Consider the following 18830-nt stretch of genomic DNA (forward strand, 5'->3'; position numbering starts at 1 on the left):
CAAAAATCTGTAATCAATCCATAAAGCACTCTTTTGGAATTTCAAGTTCCTGTTTGAATTCTTTGCATGCAGAGATTTGTAGGAATTTAATGGACATTTTCCTTGTATTGTTTTCCATCAAATGATTATTAATTTGCAATCTTTACTCATACTGACTATGAAAAAACAATCTCAAATGGAGAAGCTTCAAATAAAGAAATCAGGTAGAGACTTATTTCAAGTCAAAGAAATTTCCACTGGAAATACTCCTATTTTGTTGATATATCCTACAAAGTTTCTTTCTCCACCAACTATTATGGAAAGGCTCCATTTTGCAAATAAAAGTAGACATTTCAGGATATGGGCTGATTTGAAGACTAACATCTCATTTTGCATGATTGGAGAAAAAAGGAGTTAAAGAAATAGGAGGGCTATGATAGAATGCTTTCTATGACCTCTTTCAGACACAAGGTCTGAGTAACAAAATATTTCGATTCAAACACACAGCATTGCAATCCAAACTGTTTCAGGGCCTCTTCTGTTCTTTATTTTTGCCAATCTCTCCCACCTCATCATAGCAAATATTTCCAAAGGTCGTGATTTTCTTTCAGTCATAAAAAATAGGGCCTCCCTAGTGGCACAGGGGTTAAGTCTCAACGCTATTAAACTATTGCCAGCCACTGCTGCCTGAATTCCATCTCTGGCCAGGGAACTGACCCACATGGTAAAGCAGACCTCTCCTGTCTTGCCCGCTGCTCCCCTGATTTCAGTAAAAATGCCTGTTATGTACTCCACTCTGTTTCTGGAGAATCCTCTCACCTTTGCAACTCTGGCCTACCCCCCAGTTCTTGTATGCACAAATAAATAAAATAAATCTTTTTAAAAAATTCATAAAAAAATAAAATGTTGGTAGGTGCTAATAAAAAAAGAATAACTGCAATGGAAAAGTCAGATACTCATTACCTGATTAAAACACTGTCAGTATAAGAAGTAGCTCAGGTACACCTTTCAGATAAATCAGGAGTGGAAAAACAATTATTATTGGTAATATCCCCTAGTGGTGAGCATTCTGGTTTCCCAGCTTGTGGGAGGTCAAATGTGATAAGAGAATGGTCTGCAAGTCTTTATTTTAAAAAATTCATGGCGAGAATTGAAATATGCATATGCATTATACATGCATATCCTTAATATGCACCATGGCTGATATCTTCCTTCCACTGTTTGTATTTTAGTACTTGCTGAGACCATAAATCTGGAACAAAACTAGCTAATTGTGACCCTGGACAGGTTATTTACTCCCCTGCATCTGTTTTCTCACTCCACGTTTACAAATTAAATGAGATGTGGGCAGGTCTCAGAACCATGAGTTCTCAATGGATGTCATTTCCCTCCTGGAACTTGCAATGTCTCCTGGAGGCTGTTCCCAGATGAAGCCTGTGCAAACCCACTAGGGACCTTGGGTCTAGCCACCAGCAGGAAAACACAGATGGACAGCTAAGGCCTAAATGGCACTGGGCAGCTACAAGCTGGGCAAAAGGGTGTCCAGCTAGCTCTAGACAGAAATGCTGCCCCACAGATCCATGAGCAAGCAGCTCTTACTTATTTTGAGTGTGCATGTAAAAGAACTGGGGTACAGGCCAGAGGTGCAGGGGGTGAGAGGATTCACCAGAGACAGAGTGGGGAGCAGAACAGGCAGATCCACTGAAACATACTGCTGAGGGGAGCAGCAAGTGAGACAGGAGAAGTCTACTGCACCATGTGGGTCAGCTCCCTGGCCAGGGATTGAACTCAGGCTATAGGGATAATAGCACTGAGACTCAACCCCTAGGCCACCAGGGAGGCCCAAACATTTTTTTAAATATACAATAAAATCTGCCTTATTTATGAAACTCCCTGGTAGGGGATTGAACTCAGGCCATGGCAGTGAAAGCACTGACAGTGCTGAGACTCAACCCCAAGGGCACCACGGAGGCCCAAAACATCTTTTTATTAGGCCACTAAATAAACTGACTTTACGTCACTAAACTTGGAGGTGCTTTATTGTGCCACTCTTTCAACTCCATTATTATTTTCAAATTTGTAGTAGGGGGCCTCCCCGGTGGCGCAGCAGTTGAGCGCTGGGTTCCGAAGCTGCCCGCGGCCTCTGCAGCGTCAGTTCGATCCCCGGCTGCTCCCCGGCCACCGAAGGAGGGTCCCGCATGGCACGCAGACCTCTCCTGCCGCCCGCTGCTCCCCTCAGCGGTGTACTTCGGTCCTTCTGCCTGCTCTGCTCCCCGTTCTGGCTCTGGTGAATTCTCTCACCCTCCCGCGCTTCTGACTGTACCCAGTGCTTGTATAAATAAATAAATAAATATTAAAGAAAAAAAAAAAAGAGATGGCGATCATTTAAAAAAAAATTGTAGTAGGAATTTAAAAATTAGATTTGTTCATCTACTTGAGAAGACAGTTTAGGAAACCTTTCACTAAGGAAAGGGGCCAAAAGACTTCTTTCAAGAAACTCATACAGCTGAAGTCCTTGGTGACTGAACTCATAAGTAGGACACATAATCACAAACAGACTCAATTTTCTGGCTGGCATTAGAACTGGAAAAGGAAAGGAAAGGATATTTTATTCACAGATTGCCTCCCAAGACAGACTATGGCTGCGAAATCTGGGGTATTACTTCTCCTAAAGAGGAGAGACAGAGAAAATGATTTTGAAAAGGAAAAGTAGACCTTTTCTCCTTTTATCAGAAGGAGAGCAATTGCGAACGTGCGATCTCAAAAACTTGTCAAGTGTATGTAAGTAAGTAGACAAAATAATTATGGTCACATAAAAAAATTAAATCATAAATTCACTCTCAACTTAAAAGGAGACTTTGTCACTGGCTTTCCTGAATATTTTAGAGAAATCTAGTCAAGGCAACAAGGTACTTCATGAGAAATCGGGGCAGTTAAACACACATATCAGATCCAGGCAAAAAGAAAGTCTCTTTAAAAAATAACCACAAGACATGAAGATTTATCCATAACCTGATCTAAGCTATCATTTTCAATGTGTTTATTTTGTTTTTTTTTTTAAGATTTGTCTTTTTAATTATGCGTAGAAGAACTGGGGTGTAGGCCAGAGGTGCAGGGGTTAAGAGGATTCACCAGACACGGAGTGGGGAGCAGAACAGGTGGATCTACTGAGGGGAGCAATGGGTGAGACAGGAGAGATCTGCTGTGCCATGTGGGTCAGCTCCCTGGCTGGGGATCGAACTCAGGTCACAGTGGCTGAGATAGTTTGATAGTGCTGAGGTTTAACCCCTGCACCACCAGGGAGGCTCCTCAATGTGTTTAATTAGAACTGGCTAGATAACACGTGTGTGGACTTCTTTTTCTTTCTTTTTTAATTGAAGCAATTAAAATTGTGGTCAGACCCATTTCCTCCTGTCCCCATGAAAAAGGGCACCTGCCAAATCAACGTGTGAGGAGAGGTCATCAGGTTTAGGCAAAAGTAAAAGATTTTTCTATATTTTCCTTGGATACAGGGAAGCTGTTCAAGCACTTGTACAGACGCTGAACTCGCTCACTGCTTTACCAACCAAAGGGCTATTTAGCTTCAGAGGGCTTTCATAGTTAACACATTCTTGTTTGTATTGAGCCCAGACTGATTTCCAATACTGTGATCCATTCATCTTTTCTCTTCCTGCCCTCTGGCACTATACAGATGAAGTCTACTCCCAATTGTACATGACAGCTCTGCAAGTATTTGAAGATAGGAATAACACTCCCCAGGCTAAAAACCCAGATTTAACAGTTCCTCAAATAAAACAGTCAGAACATCCTTTAGTCGTGTGCCCTGGCCTCCGAACCAAGCAGATGCTCAATGAACCTTTCGGCATATGGACTAAGATCTGATCAAATGTTTTAGACATAGTCTGATACTGTACAGTACTGTTACTCGTTTCCTCATTTGGGGCAATGACGCTGCCTCTGACGGTCATGCCACACCAGTAATTCTCACTGAACTGAAACTTTTAGAGCTTAACTAAAAGGAAAAAAAAAAAAACCTTCTATTAAGATATTAAGAATACAACCTAAGGGCCTCCCTGGTGGCCAGGGAGCTGACCCACATGGCGCAGCAGACCTCTCCAGTCTCGCTCGCTGCTCCCCTCAGCAGTGAATTTCAGTCAATCCACCTGTTCTGCTCCCTACTGTCTCTGGTGAGTCCTCTCACCTCCCATACCTGTGGCCTACACCCCAGTTCTTCTATGCAAAATTTTAAACATAGAATACAACCTATATTTTTCTGGTAGGCTCTTTAACACAAGTGTAGGATTTAAAGTTGTCTGTAATTTTACTTGCTCCTTTCAACCCCAAAACTCAAATCTAGGGCAATTCTTCTAAATGTTGATGGCTTTCACTGCTTCCTTTCCTCAATTTCTTTACCATCACCCAAACTACTGACAGGCAGATACAGAGGGGCAGATCCAGAGCTCAGGGACACCACCAGAGACGGCGATAGACCTCTGAGCTAAGGAAAGAATAAAATCTATAATGCATTCCAAAACCAATCATTTAGATAATCTATGGCAGAGATTTTCTTCAAGTTCTTGGACAATGGGAAATTTCTTTTGTTACATTCCTAAATGGAGTGCATGTTTGATAGCTACAAATCAATATTTGTTTTTATAAATTTAGAATATGTCATCCTACAACCACAACACTCCCTGCCTTTTTTTTTTTTTACTATATAATAATGAACCTCTCTCACAATGTCATTGGGTTTCTAGCAAAAGTCCTCCCTGTTTAATGGAAAATACAGTAATCTGTCAGCCAAGGTTTGATGTAGAAAGGTTGATTTTTTAAATTGGAAAAGATGCACTTTTCAGACATTAAATGTCTTAAACACCAAATGAATCCTACAAAGTAGGTTTTGTCATTTTTATTTTATAGCTGGGAAACCTCAATATGCCTAAAATTGCAGGTTCACTGGAGACCAAGAACCCACATTTAAATTCTGACTCTGCCTGTTACAGCAGCTGCTCAACTGTTAACAAGTCACTGCCTCTGTAAGCAGCATCTCCTGCTAAAATTTTCATAAGCATTTAATAAAATGGGACATGAGTCAGATAACAGTACCTGACAAATAAGGTCTTGATAATTAATTATTACCAATAATTATCAATGCCTAAGGCAAGAAGCAGGATCTAAACTTGACCCCAAAGCAACTAAAAATACATACAGTCAAGGATATATGGAATTATTTTTCACCTAGAACATACATTTGTCTTCTGATGTTATCTTTTGAGATAATATAAAAAAATGAAAGTAGAATGTGAGACTAGTAAAAGGAACAAAGCAACCGAAGTCAAAGCCCAGTTAGAGATTTTATGATGATAATTTAAAGACAAAAACCAGGCTAAGAACTAGTTCACAGGAAAGATGAGATACAAGGCAGACCAGCAGCAACTCAGGGCAGGGCATTTGTAAGGCAGGAAAAAATTAACTTGCTGACGAGTCTTGGTGGAAAAATGCTGAACGGTGCTTTGATTTTGATGGGCTTTGATTTTTTAAAAAAAATATTTTTTATTTTTATTTATTTATGCATACAAGAACTGGGGTGTGGGCCAGAGGTGGGGGGTGGTGAGATGATTCACCAGAGACAGTGTAGGGAGCAGAACATTTGGGTTAGCTCCCTGGCTGGGGATTGAACTCATGCCACAGTGGCTGGTGATAGCTTGACAGCAGAGAGACTTTAACCCCTGCACCACCAGGGAGGCCTGATGGGCTTTGATTGTGATTGCCCTGGTTCTGAATACCTCTCAAACCTTCCTAGTCTTTGTGTTGCACCTACATTTTCATGAGACTGACATTCAGGAGGTTAAATGGTTAATTGGCATAACATAGGTAACAGACACATCGATATTATTAAGGGTATAAATCTCAAAAATAAATTCACAAATGGTTGATACAAAGCTGGAAAATGCTTAACACCACTAATCATCAGGGGAATAAAGATCCAAACCACAGTGAGATACCACACCTGTCAGACTAGATGTTAGCAGAGACAGGAGACAAGCAGTGGTAAGGATCTGATGAAAGGAGAAACTGGTCCATTGTCGATAGGAATGTAAACTGGTGCAGCTTCTATGGAAAACAGGACAGAGTTTCCTAAAAAACTTAAAAATAGAACTACCATCTGATCCAGCAACACCATACCTGGGTATGACAAAGGAAATCATCACTTTGAGGATATACCTGTACTCATATGATCACTATAACATTATTCACAGTAGCCAAGATACGGAAGCAACCTAAGGGACCACTGAAGGATGAGCAGATAAAGAGATGATGCACACACCACCACACAAAACACATACCACACAAAACACACACCACAGCCACACACACCTCACATACACACACCCCACACACCACAGACGCCACAAATATCAGATATACCACACATTCCACACACCTCACACACAACCCACACCCCCCATACCACACACACATACACCACACCCACCACATAAACTATATATCACACACAATGTAAACTATATTTACATTCCTGTTGACAGTGGACCCACACTATACACACCACACATGTGACAATCCGGATAAACTTTGATGACAATATGCTAAGTGAAATAAACCAGACAGAAAGACAAAGTCTGCCTGATCTCACTTCTATGTGAAATCAAAAAAGATGAATTCATAGAAGCAGAGACTAGAATGGGGTTGGAGAATATGGAGAAATGTTGGTCAAAAAGTCCAAAGTTACATTCCTGTGAGATGAATGATGTCCTGTGCTCAGCCAGCTCATGCCGATAGATAACAGGACTGTATTGCACACTTGGAAGTTGCCGAGAGCAGACCTTAAATGTTCTCATCACACACAAAGACAACCACATGAGGTGATGGAGATGTTAATTAGCAATCATTTCAGTGTTTACACTCCCACCCTCCATTTTCACTTTTTTAAAGAAGAGCAAAAAATATACAGAGAAAAATGTAGCACTGCCCTGTTTGTCACAAAATCTATATTCCAGGGCTTCCCTGGTGGCCTAGGAATTGAGTCTCAGCACTATCACCACTATGGCCTGAGTTCGATCCCTTATCAGGGAGCTGACCCACGTAGGGCACAGCAGACCTCTCCTGTCTCACCCACTGCTCCCCTCAGCAGTGGATTTCAGTGGATCTTCCTGCTCTGCTCCCTGCTCTGTCTCTGGGGAATCTCTCACCCTACCTCCTGCACAGCTCTCACCTACAATCCAGTTCTTCTATGCATAAATAAATTTAAAAAAAAAAACAGAAAGAAGGAAAGAAAGACAGGTGTATAAAAACACAGTCACTGTGTCAGGAAGGAACGGCTCATACAAGGAGGTGGGAGAGAGTAAGAAAATCAGATTAGAACCCCACATGATGACAGCTGAAAGAAAACTAGAACACTGTAGCTTCAGGGGAGAGAATGAAGACAGGAGGAGAATATATGGAAGGAGAAACCAGGGAAATAGACCATTTCCCGATGAGGGAAGGGGATAAGTGCCAAGTGCCAGAGGGAGAGAGGTTAAGCAAAATATAAGACTGAGAAGTGCCCACTGAATGGTCATCAGTGACCACGTGATTTGGGGGGAGTCATCCCAGGTGACTGCAAGACCGAGACAGGTGCAAAAGCCCAAAAGTATGTGAGAGAGTGTGACCAGCACGTTGCCAGAAGACAGGATGGAGGAAGTACAAAGCCAAAGCCAGAAGCCAAAGAAGGTTTTTATAGGGCGGGGACCTCAGAGTGTAATCTTATAAATGTCTGCTGCACACTAAAGGACATCTACCACAAAGAGGACTGCTTCTGTCTCTTGTTGAAGCCACTAAAGGGAATGTTATGCTTCATTCTGCAAAGTAAAAAAATATTCTGCAGAGTTAAAGGATACTCCTATTGTAACAGGGTAGTCCTCAGGGAAAGGGGAGATTCCAGGTTCCCTGCTCTATCCAAGGTGGGGTAGAGTGGAGCAGAGGGGAGGAGAAGCTGGAGAAAGGACTGGAGCAGGAAGGAAGAAGAGTGGAGAGCAAGGAGACCTGGAGGAGGCATGTGGAGCAAAGAGACAGGTGAAGAAGCTGCACTTGCTTCTTGGTCCTGGACTGAGTGAAACAGGCATGGGTGAGAGACCTGTGGGGAGGTTAACAATGGCAACTTTGATCTTGTTTTTGATTTTGCTCTTTTCCTCCCAGACTTGTCTGGCTGTTTCTGATCCTTTTCTATGGGTCCCTGCTGGAAGGTGCTTTAGATTTGTGGTAGGTTTTTGGGCCTTGCTTTGAGCCAATCCTGTTTGGATGGACTTTTATCCATGAGGGGAGGGGTACCTTTTGGTGCTTGCTTTGGAAACTATATCCTTTGTCTTTTCTATATTGTACACTAATTGTGTTAAAGTTCCTTTCCATTAAAGGTCGATATGTTTTGTTTTGATGCAGCAGATGGCAGAACCTATTTAGAGGAGGCAGGTTTAGGGGTTCTGGGGTGCCCTTCTCCCTGCCCTGTAACGCTATGGCTCTGTTGTGCTTTCTTTGATTGGGTAGTTGACATGACTGGCTGAAAGAGTTTTATCATATCTTCTTACATTTCCATTTGCAATATCATTCTTACTTACTAAAGTAAAATCCAACTCATTTCCTATGGAAAGGATCTACATATAAATCAGCACATCACAAGAGCTCACAAGAAAGCAAGAAAATGATTTTAGGAAGAACGATTTGCCCATGCACAGCCTGCAGTAAAAACCACCATGTCTGGAAATAGTTTTAAATACAGGAGCTTTCTCATCCCTAACCAAAAGAGCATTATAGCATTATTCTTCAAGCGGTATGCAATACCTATAATCTTATGACTAAGAATTTTAACTGTGCTAGAGAGAAATAGAAAGATCCCGCTAAGAGGTTTAGCTGCCCCTATAGTCAGGAACAGTGTGTCCTGGACGTAACCTTCTTTCAGTGGATTTTTCAAACTTCTCTTTTTTGTACTAAATACTGAAAAGGGGGTTTCACACAACAAATCACGGAATTATAAAGCTAGGAAAAAGTTTACCTGCCAACTACTTTTTCCTTGATCAACTACAACTTGAAACCATCAACCTGCAGAAGAAATTTGACAAAAGCCTTTGTCATGATGGTTGACATTGCTGAAAAAGTCCAAGATGCAAGACGTGCTCCTTGAAAACTGCTAAATTCCTCAGGGGTGCCAGACCACAATGAGGACAGCCCTTTGGACTGTAATAAAGACCCTACAGACAGATGCGGGCATGGAGGCCTTTCCTGAGGCTTCATTATCAAAAGTCATTCCTTGAACTTTATTTTTTGCTAATAAGTCATTCTTGCTACATTTTAACATCATACAAAGTTACCCCTGGAAAAAAGCAATGAGACCCTTGTATCTGAAAATAGCCTGATGGCCCCTACTAGAACTTGAACTTGGCCTCAAATTATTAATGACTCTACAGAGACACTCAGGTGTATCAAACGCAAGCTTTTCTTCTACTGCTACTGGCAGTGAAAATAGGTTTCAATTAGCCCCGGACATTAGAGTTTATGTCTTTTCTCTTTTGCTCCTGTTAACTGAAGCACTCCTTTTATTTTCAAAAGTGTCCTGGTTTGGGTAATAAATTAGAAAATGGTGCTGTTTCTAGGTGATGCTGAGTGGAATCTTGTGTTCCTTACTGTTTCCTTATTTTGCGGGGGTGGGGGAGGTGTTGTTTAGGGAGCTGTAGTAAGTAGAGAGTGGAACAGATGGAGCCCCTCTCAACCTCTTCTTTTCCTAATTGGGAAGGTTCAGAGTAAGGAAGAGCAGGATTGAAAGAGGAAGCCCCATTGCTGATGCTTCCCCGTCCCAGTTCTCCAAGTGACGGTGTACAAACACATGCTGAGCAGAGTTTGAGAAGCTGTGTTTGGCAGTGGCAAGACGCACCTAAGGACAACACTAAAGTACAAAGCTAACTCAATTCACAGAAAAGCACAGGCAAGCTTTCTCGGACTCCCTCCTGATCTGTCTGGAGAAATGAGGACTTCTGGGGTGACTGTAAGAGCAGCAGGGAGCAGGCAACACAGCAGACGGCCCCAAGTTTACACAAGTCACAATTCCCCAGCTCAGGACTTTTTCTGGGCTATTCTGAAAAGACAAATGTAGCTACACAACCATGTGATTTACTACCTGCTCTGACTTCCACCAAAGTCAGGGAAGAAACACTGCTGTATGCTGTGCCCGGAAACATTCAAGCTCGGGTTCAAATGAATTGTTCTTTTCTTTTTTAATGAAAATTATTTGCCACTCATGCCCTCATTCTTTGCCTTGTTCTTAGAAAACTCCTCCACCCCTCCCCTGACTTTCCGGGAATTAGGAGCTGACTTGAGCACATTTCATTACCTGGAATCATTATTTAACTCACACTGTGTTCTTGCTACAGTGGGAAGAGGGGCCTGGCCCCAGAGCCACAAGGAGCAGCACATAGGCTCCACCTGAGTTGGATTCTCTTCTCCTAACTGTGTTCTTAACTCATCTCAGTTTTGTAAACATGTGAATGTAAGAGTCTCCCTTGTGGCCTAGGGGTTAAGTCTCAACGCCATCACAACTACAGCCTGATTTGATCCCCTGGCAAAGGAGTTGACCCACATGGTACAGCAGACCTCTCCTGTCTCACCCACTGCTCCCCTCAGCAGTAGATTTCAGTGGATCCACCTATTCTGCTCCCCACTCTGTCTCTGGTGAACCTCTCACTCTCTACATCTCTGGCCTACACCCCAGTTTTTCTACACAATATTTTTTTAAATGCAATTTGAAAAAACGAGAATGTAAAACATTTCATAACTCCTTTGATTGATTATACAATTTATTCATATGGTCCCTCTGACCTGGTCTTTTCTCCTAAGTTCACTGACTTAACTCATTTATCTCTACTGCCCCGGGATGATAATAAAGTGTTCAGAACATTGACGGCATGAGAAGCACCATCATCAACTTAGAATGCACAGCTGTAAACAAGAGCGCAGCCGAAACACAGGAACTCCCTATCAGTCCAGTGTCTTGTGATTCTTTAATATTTTTTAAATTTATTTATTTATATATTTATGCATACAAGAATGTGTATAGGCCAGAGGTGCAGGGGTGAGAGTATTCTCCAGAGACAGAGTGGGGAGCAGAACAGGCAGATCTAACTGAAATACACTGCTGAAGAGGCCTGCTGCGCCATGTGGGTCAGCTCCTGGGCGGGGGATTGAACTCAGGCCTTAGGGGTGGTAGTGCTGACACTTAACCCCTAGGCCATCAGGGAGGACCCTGGATCAGAATTTTCTCTCTGCAACAAGCTGATAAACTATAAAATGAGTGAGCTGAAATAAGCAATTACAAACAGTGATCACAGAATAGCTCTTAAATATGTCAAATCAGCATTATTCTGGACAGGTAACAACCCAGTCCCAAGGCATATTAATAAAGATGCAATATTATGTTTTCCATTAACATTTTAAAACAACACTAGCTGAAAACTTGTCATAATTTGAATAGGCTGCACTATTTTACCTTTGTACTATCAAAAAAAAAAAAAAAGCAAAAACAATAATATTGAAAGAAGCGAACCACACCCCATGGTGGTACTGCCTCTGGTTAAGCAAGACTCTCTCTCGGTCTCCCCTCCCCCAGCTTCTTGCTGCCCTCCTCCCCCCTCTCCCTCCTCTCACTGGCACCTCCCTGGGTCACTGCTCTTGTCCAGACTCAGCCATTCATTTCCAGCTTTTCTTCTCGCTAGCCCCTTCCCAAAAATCAGCTCTGCCCCTCACACCCAGCCTTGGTAATTAATTGTGCTATTATTGTGAATTAATCGTACAAGCAAGTCAATGTTTAGCCTAATTAAGAGTGAAGCCAACAAATTATTTAGAGCACCACTCCAGTCGAATTTGCATTCAGCCTTGTATTAGCAGCAATGCAGCTTTTCAGCTAGTGGCTCCAACTCTTCCAGACTCGATGAACACTCACCACAGCTATGTTTTCTCCCCACCCCTGGTCCTGACTCCTGCCCCAGGTGGCCACACTTTCTCCATTCACATGCAGCGTTCTATTATACACCTTAGAAAATGACACCATCTCTTTTTTATCATTTACTATCATTTAAATTTATCACTTTGTACTTAGGTGAGTTTGTCAGTTTAGAGCATAAAAAACTGTGTGGTTTAGCATTATCAAAGATTATTAAAATTTTTTCATTGCCATTTCTTAAAATAAACTTCACACCACTGAAAATGAAAACAACAAAAAACATGACCTCCCTGGTGGCTTAGAGGTTAAGTCTCAGCACTGTCACCTCTAGGGCCTGAGTTCGATTCCCCGCCAGGAAGCTGAATTACATAGGGTGCAGCAGACCTCTCCTGTCTTGTGGGCAGCTGCCCTCAGCCATGTATTTCAGTAGATCTGCCTTTTCAGCTCCCCACGCTGTCTCTAGTGAATCCTCTCATCCTCCCACCCACACCTCTAGCCTACACCCCAGCTCTTGTATGCATGAATAAATAAAAATAAATCCTGGGGCCTCTCCGGTGGCGCAGCGGTTGAGCGCTGGGTTGTGAATCTGCCCGCGGCCTCTGCGGTGCTGGTTCGATCCCCAGCTGCTCCCCGGCCACCAGAGGAGGGTCCCACATGGCGCGCAGACCTCTCCTGCCGCCCGCTGCTCCCCTCAGCAGTGTACTTCGGTCCTTCTGCCTGCTCTGCTCCCCACTCTGGCTCTGGTGAATTCTCTCACCCTCCCGCGCTTCTGACTGTACCCAGTGCATGTATAAGCAAAACAAACAAACAAACATAAATAAATAAAACATGCCTCTATAAAAATAAATAAATAAATCTTTCCTTAAAAGTGGGCATAAGCATATGACAGGGTAAGGGCTGTGCTTTGAACACATGATATTTGTCTGTTCATCTATTTAGTTATTTTAATTGAAGCACCACTGTTTGCATCCTTACTGGTGTCTTGGAAGTACAGGATCTCCCCCTTCCCCTGTAGCGCCTGTAGCACGCCTACCAGCACATCCCTGTCCTCCACCCACCCTGCCCCTGCCCCCTGTGCTCACACCCTCCCTGTTCTCACCCCTCCCCCCTCTGCCTGGGGTTGGCTCAGTTCAGTGGTCAGGGGGACCCTACACAGCCTTAGGTCTTGAATGGCATCATGCAGCTCACAGACAAAGCTGTGCCACCCTCACCTGTTTATTCTTCTATAGCATCTGAGGGTGCTCACTGCTTCCTGTACACAGGGAAGTGCATGGGAGGAGGGGATCTGCTTTGAATGCTGCCCCCTGCACCTCTCCCTGCCCACCAGCCCTCTACTCTGCTCACTAAGGGCACTCATCTCAGACATTCAGCAAACATCCCATATAATTTCTTGCTAAAACTTAGAGGAGAAACAAAGTCTGTTTCATTTTCATTATTCCAGCTGCCTAATTCTGACCTTCATTTTTTCCAGGTCTTATATGTGAAAGCTTACACAGATGCTCAAAATTGCCTGAATCACTTTGTCTAACTTCTCAATTTCTGACTCCGTAGTATCTAACACATATTGATCTACTGGTTAATATGTGGTAAACTCTGAAAATTCTGTGTATCAGAAAAAAATAAGAGCTTGCTTGGTGATTGACACAACTGACTGACATGGCTCCCTCGCATCCTGCCCTAGAGAGCTTAGACTCTTTGGAAATTGATTCCTGTAAGCAGTGGGATTTTTATCAGTGTGTCAAGGCCTAATTTCCTCCTTGAAAGACATGATACTTATCTTTGGAATACTGGAATAATGGGATATAATATGTGGAATAATGGGATATAATATATACAATTATTGAAACCTGTTTCCACACCTAAAACGGAGGTAAGCACATTTCAAAATGGTATTTATTACAGACCTTGTCGTGCGGATTTCTTCTTCTAAATCCATTAACAACTAGTAAGGCAAATAATTCAACACCAAGTTTCAAGAGTTCAGGGGGAAGATTATCTTCTGAGGAAAAAAAAAAAAATCTGCCTTGGAACAAACTTGAGAAAAATCAGCGCTAAAAACACGCTTTTGCTGCCACCAAGTGGCGCTTTTCAGAATCGTTTCTGAATGTCACCCAGGGTGTGCTCACCCATCTCCCCCTCCTTTCATTCCCTTACACACCACCTTTGGCCCTGTAGGTAAACAATACAGCATATTGTTCGAGTGTGGTCACCACTCAGCCCTCCTCTTAACTTAGTTGATTGCTTTGCCCCTTTCTCTTGGAGCATTTTCCCTTTTCTCTGCCAAGATATAGTTAATTAAATACTGATTGAATGAGAGGAAAAAGGACAATTGCTGTTTGAAAGCAACACAAAACCAAAACACTATAGCAGCAGGTCACCGTGTTCTGAGAAGGCAGGACAGGAGGTTTACCTCAGAGCCCCAGGTCTTCTGATTGGAAAGTGCAACCACGTGATTTGGGCTATGAAAGGATAAGTCCTAGATAAATCCACGAGGACAGAAATTGAGACAAAAGATAACTGAATTGCTCTATAGTGAGTCAGAAGAATTCTGGAAGTTAGTAGGGGCACTCCAGAGAGTCAGCACCTGACTCTTGGAGGAGGAAATGGAATGTTTCAGGGGTCCTAAGACTCAAAGGAAACTCTATTAGAACCATGAGGTCTCCCCCCACCCACCCACAGCCCAGTCCACAGCCCGCTTCCTGGGGGCCACCTGTGCTATGTCATGCTCTCCAGACCACCGTCCCTGCAGCACTCTGCAGCCCCCTACTGCAGGGGCTCTGCTTCAGGTTCTGGTCCTAACATGAGCATTAAAACTCAAATCCCCAAGTCACAGCCTTTGAGAACCTCTCCATCAGCTTACTGCTCTGACTTCTAAGTCCTTCTTCATTTGACATCTGAGATTTCTTTCTTACCTTTGGGTAAGCTCAGGTTTGCCTTTGAGAAAAAGAGTATCAGAAAATGAATGAGCTAATGAATTAATAGAGTCTATCAGACTGCACTGTATTTTCCAACATTTCCCAGGACACTACAGAGGAGAGTTCGTCTTACCTCCTCGGCTTCCTTGTAAAAAGGAAAATGTTGATAAAGTGTCCAGATGTCAAACTCTGCCCATGCTGAGAAACTTCTCAGCAGCAGGACTCTCCACTATCATTCCAGGCGCCTACATACGCCAAGCTACCAGCTTCATCATGCTGCATTCCCCACACTCGCAGGAAGCATCCTCCCTGCACCCCTTGGTCAGAGCCCGAAAATGCAAAGCCAAGCTAAGTGAAATAAGTCAGAGGAAGAAAGATACACACCAGGTAGTTTCACTTGTATGTGGAATCCAGAGAAACAAAGGAAGTGACAACACTGAATGTAGAGGTCAGGAACTGGCCACTGAGCAGGTTTTCTGATCCCATGCAGACCGGGTGAAGGAGGAGTCAGAGTCCTCAGTGATTTTTTGCAGGTCTTTTATTGGGGTTCAGCGGGTATGTGGCAGGCAGGAGTGCTGGGGGGGGCGGGAGGCTGGCAGTCCTCCCAGCCACCAGCAAATCCTCACTCTCTCTGGGCTCTCTGGCGTTCTCTGCTTCTGCTTCTTGGCTTCTCTTTTGGCTTCTCTTTCAGCTTCTGCTGGCGTCCCCGTGACGCCGCCCTTAACAGCCCTTTCTCAGCCCAGGTGAATCCCATCTACTTATGCCCACACCCTACTCCAGGTGCCCGCCATCAGGCATGCATTCAGGACCGCAAGGATCCATCATCTATCCTGATGGCGGGAGGGCAGAAAAGCCTGACATTTTTTCCTTACCCTACACTGAACCAAAACCCACCATAGAAATCCGACTGCAGGACTGAGGCTCCTGGGGGAAGGGTTGGGGACACAGAAGCAGGGGGCTCAGTGGTCAGTGTAAAGGGCTGTGCGTGAATAGAGGAGGGTGTGGTGTGGTCATATACCTGAAGGAGTGTGAAGCTGCTCCTCCAAGGCCTCTACCGTGCTGCTACTTCAATAAAAACATAAATAAAATTTCAAAATAGATACAAAGTAGCATTGGAGGATAAAGGATGAATTTGGTTTCATCTTGGAGACTTAAAGGAGAAAAGAAGTTACCATGAGCAGCATTTTGGCAGCTAAGGGGGTAAAAAGAGAAGCCAGGTAGAGGGATATAAGAAATACAACTTGTTTGAGCCTTGGATCTTTCCAGTCCTCCCAGCTAACCTGTCTCTCTCCCACTCCAGCTGACTGTCTCTCAGCTGACTTCCCCAGGGGCCGCCAGGCCGCAAGAGCTGGAGCCCTCTCCAGGGACCTCACCGCAATAGAAAGCCAGGAGCAAGCAACCTGACGCTTGTCGAATGAAGACTGGCTGAAACTCTCCAGCCAATCTCCAGTTCCAATCACATAAACTTAGGGGTTTTGTTCTTTGGAAGTAGGGATTAAGGGACTGAGGCTTCACCTAAATTTATACCCAATCCTAAAATTGCAGGGGGCAAAGGCAAATCATTCCAAGGGAACTCCCTTTTTCCTCTCTGAAACCCTAAATCCACTCACTTGAGGCCTGAAAGCCTGCGGTTCCGGAAAGCTCTAACAGCATGAACACAGGCAGAGCCGTCCCAAGCCTTTCCAGAATGGCGCTTGACAACATTCCCAGAGGGACCCACAAGCTAGGACTCTGAAATCCTCAATGCAAATCAGACTCAGCGTAAAGAATCCTGAATTCTCAGCCACCAGCAGCAATACTCTGATCTAAAACCAGTCCTCCTAATGACTGGGTGCCCACTATTCTTTCCATACCCCCATACCCATCACTCCCAGTCCTACCAAAACACATCTCAGATAACATGGCATCTCCTGGAGAACCCCAAAAGCACAACTGGCTATGCTTGCTCGAAGAACTGCCTTTCCTCCAAGTTTACATTCCTGTCTTTTTTTTAATTTAAATTTTATATTTTATATTCCCCTAAGCCCTCCTTTCCCCACCCCCTACCATCAATAGAGTGTCTCTGGTTCACAGTTGTTTGTCGATTTTGATATTTTCTTTCTTATAGTTATTCTTTTTCCTGGTCCCTTATTTAAGTTTTCTAGATTCCTACTATGAGTGAGACCATCCGGTATACATTCCTGTCTTAAAGTGTTCACAAATTCAAATGGTGAGTCATAAATCTTGGTAATACATCTTTTATACATGGCCATGTAATTTTTTCTTTTATGTGTAAAATTAAGCCATTTCTTCATTGCTTTAGATTATGGCACTATTAGGATGTCCTCTTGGTTAAAGATCCTTTTCCAACAAAAATGAGGCACGTTGGTGAGGAGTGCAGGCGTTACCTAAGACTACGGAATACTGTATTTAGGCTGAGAATAAAATAATCATGTTCAATTTTAGTTAAGACAGATATGCATAAACCCAGACTACTTCCTCTCTAGTTTTCTGCATGTACATCCTACTTCCTTTAATTTTTCAATTCAGCTTGAATGATAAAAATACAAAGAAAAAGCAACAGAATCAGCCATCAATCAAATCTGTGCTAGCTTCAGAGCAGACTGTATCATGGGGATTCACTACTTTAGTACAATCACTTCTCAATTATTGCTTACAATATTTAATTATAATGTATTCTTATACAAATGATGAAATCTCCCTGGTCTTCAGTTTCTCACTCTGAAAAATGAAGATACTACAAATACCTATTGCAGAGTCAGTGTGAAGTTTAATTGAGACAATTTGTGTCAGGCACTGCGTGCTCAGGAACTATTTGCTCTCATTAGGATGGGTTTTATTAACTATTGAGCATTGTGCAATGTGCCAGGGGTCATCTATTAATTTATTTATTACTTTTAAACTTGCTTCTTTCCTTAGGATATGCACTTTCAGCTAGCACAGACTGTGTTAGCTCCACATAAGAAAACAAATAAATTAGATGAAAAGTCAACTTCCAAGCAAATACTTTATTTTATATATTATATTTTATATACTGCATATCTAGTATATACTTTATATACTATTTAATGTATCACTATTTAATTTATCAATGAACAGCGGTGACTAAATCCACATAAACATCACAACAGCTGCATTGTGGAAAGGAATGACACCCTTACCTACCCTCTCCTTCGAAGAGAAGGATAAATACCTAGCTTCCCACTTATTGAGGAGAGCTGAGCAACACCTTCCTTGGTAACTATTTCTGTGCATAATAAATATCTAAAGTTGTTTATTATTGTCACTAATTTAATTCTTCACACTGTAGGCTAAGCCAATCTCCTTATATTCTGGCCTTAATACTTACTGAGAACAAACCAAGAAATAGAGAAAGCTGTGAGGGAAAAAAAAAAAAAAACCTACTTGCTATCACATCCTCATGCCACAGTGAGTTGATTGGTGATTTGATAAGTATAGATTACAACCCTGGATTTGATACAGGTGGCCTACTTTTAAAATGACCCATTTATAACAATATAACAAAGGTCTCTCTGTTGGAACTATCAAAAGACTGGGGGAAAAAATGTTAGCAGCATCAAACACTTTTATTTAAGCAGACATTGTAAAGCAATGGGATAGCAAAACTGGAGGCCTGCATCTCAGCCAATTCTATTAATTGTGTGAGTGTCAACAAGTCAATAAGAGTTCCTGATTCTCATACTGTCTGTCTCTATAAAGAAATCAACACCTGCTCTCAAACTACCCCAGAAAAGTCCTAGAGAATAAGGCACACCACATAACAAACGATGCTAGAAGCTTCTCAGGGGAAAAAAAGACTAAATGTTTTACATGTGAAAAATGCACAAATTGTTCGTATTTCAGATGAAAGGTTAGTGAAGGAGATTTAAGTTTCAGCACACTAAACTCCCCTTGAATGCTTACAAGTTTCAAACAGAACACTCACCACA

The 18830-nt window shown here is 42.7% G+C and overlaps 1 protein-coding gene across 3 annotated transcripts in view; it reads right to left on the reverse strand.

Moving 5' to 3' along the window:
- TMEM117 (transmembrane protein 117) overlaps nucleotides 1–18830 on the reverse strand; it is a gene marked incomplete at both ends in the record, with an annotated part of 437683 nt that overhangs the window by 353180 nt on the left and 65673 nt on the right. The window lies entirely within an intron of this gene.

Source organism: Talpa europaea (genome assembly GCF_964194135.1).
Source record: "Talpa europaea genome assembly, chromosome: 15".
Taxonomy (NCBI): Eukaryota; Metazoa; Chordata; class Mammalia; order Eulipotyphla; family Talpidae; genus Talpa; species Talpa europaea.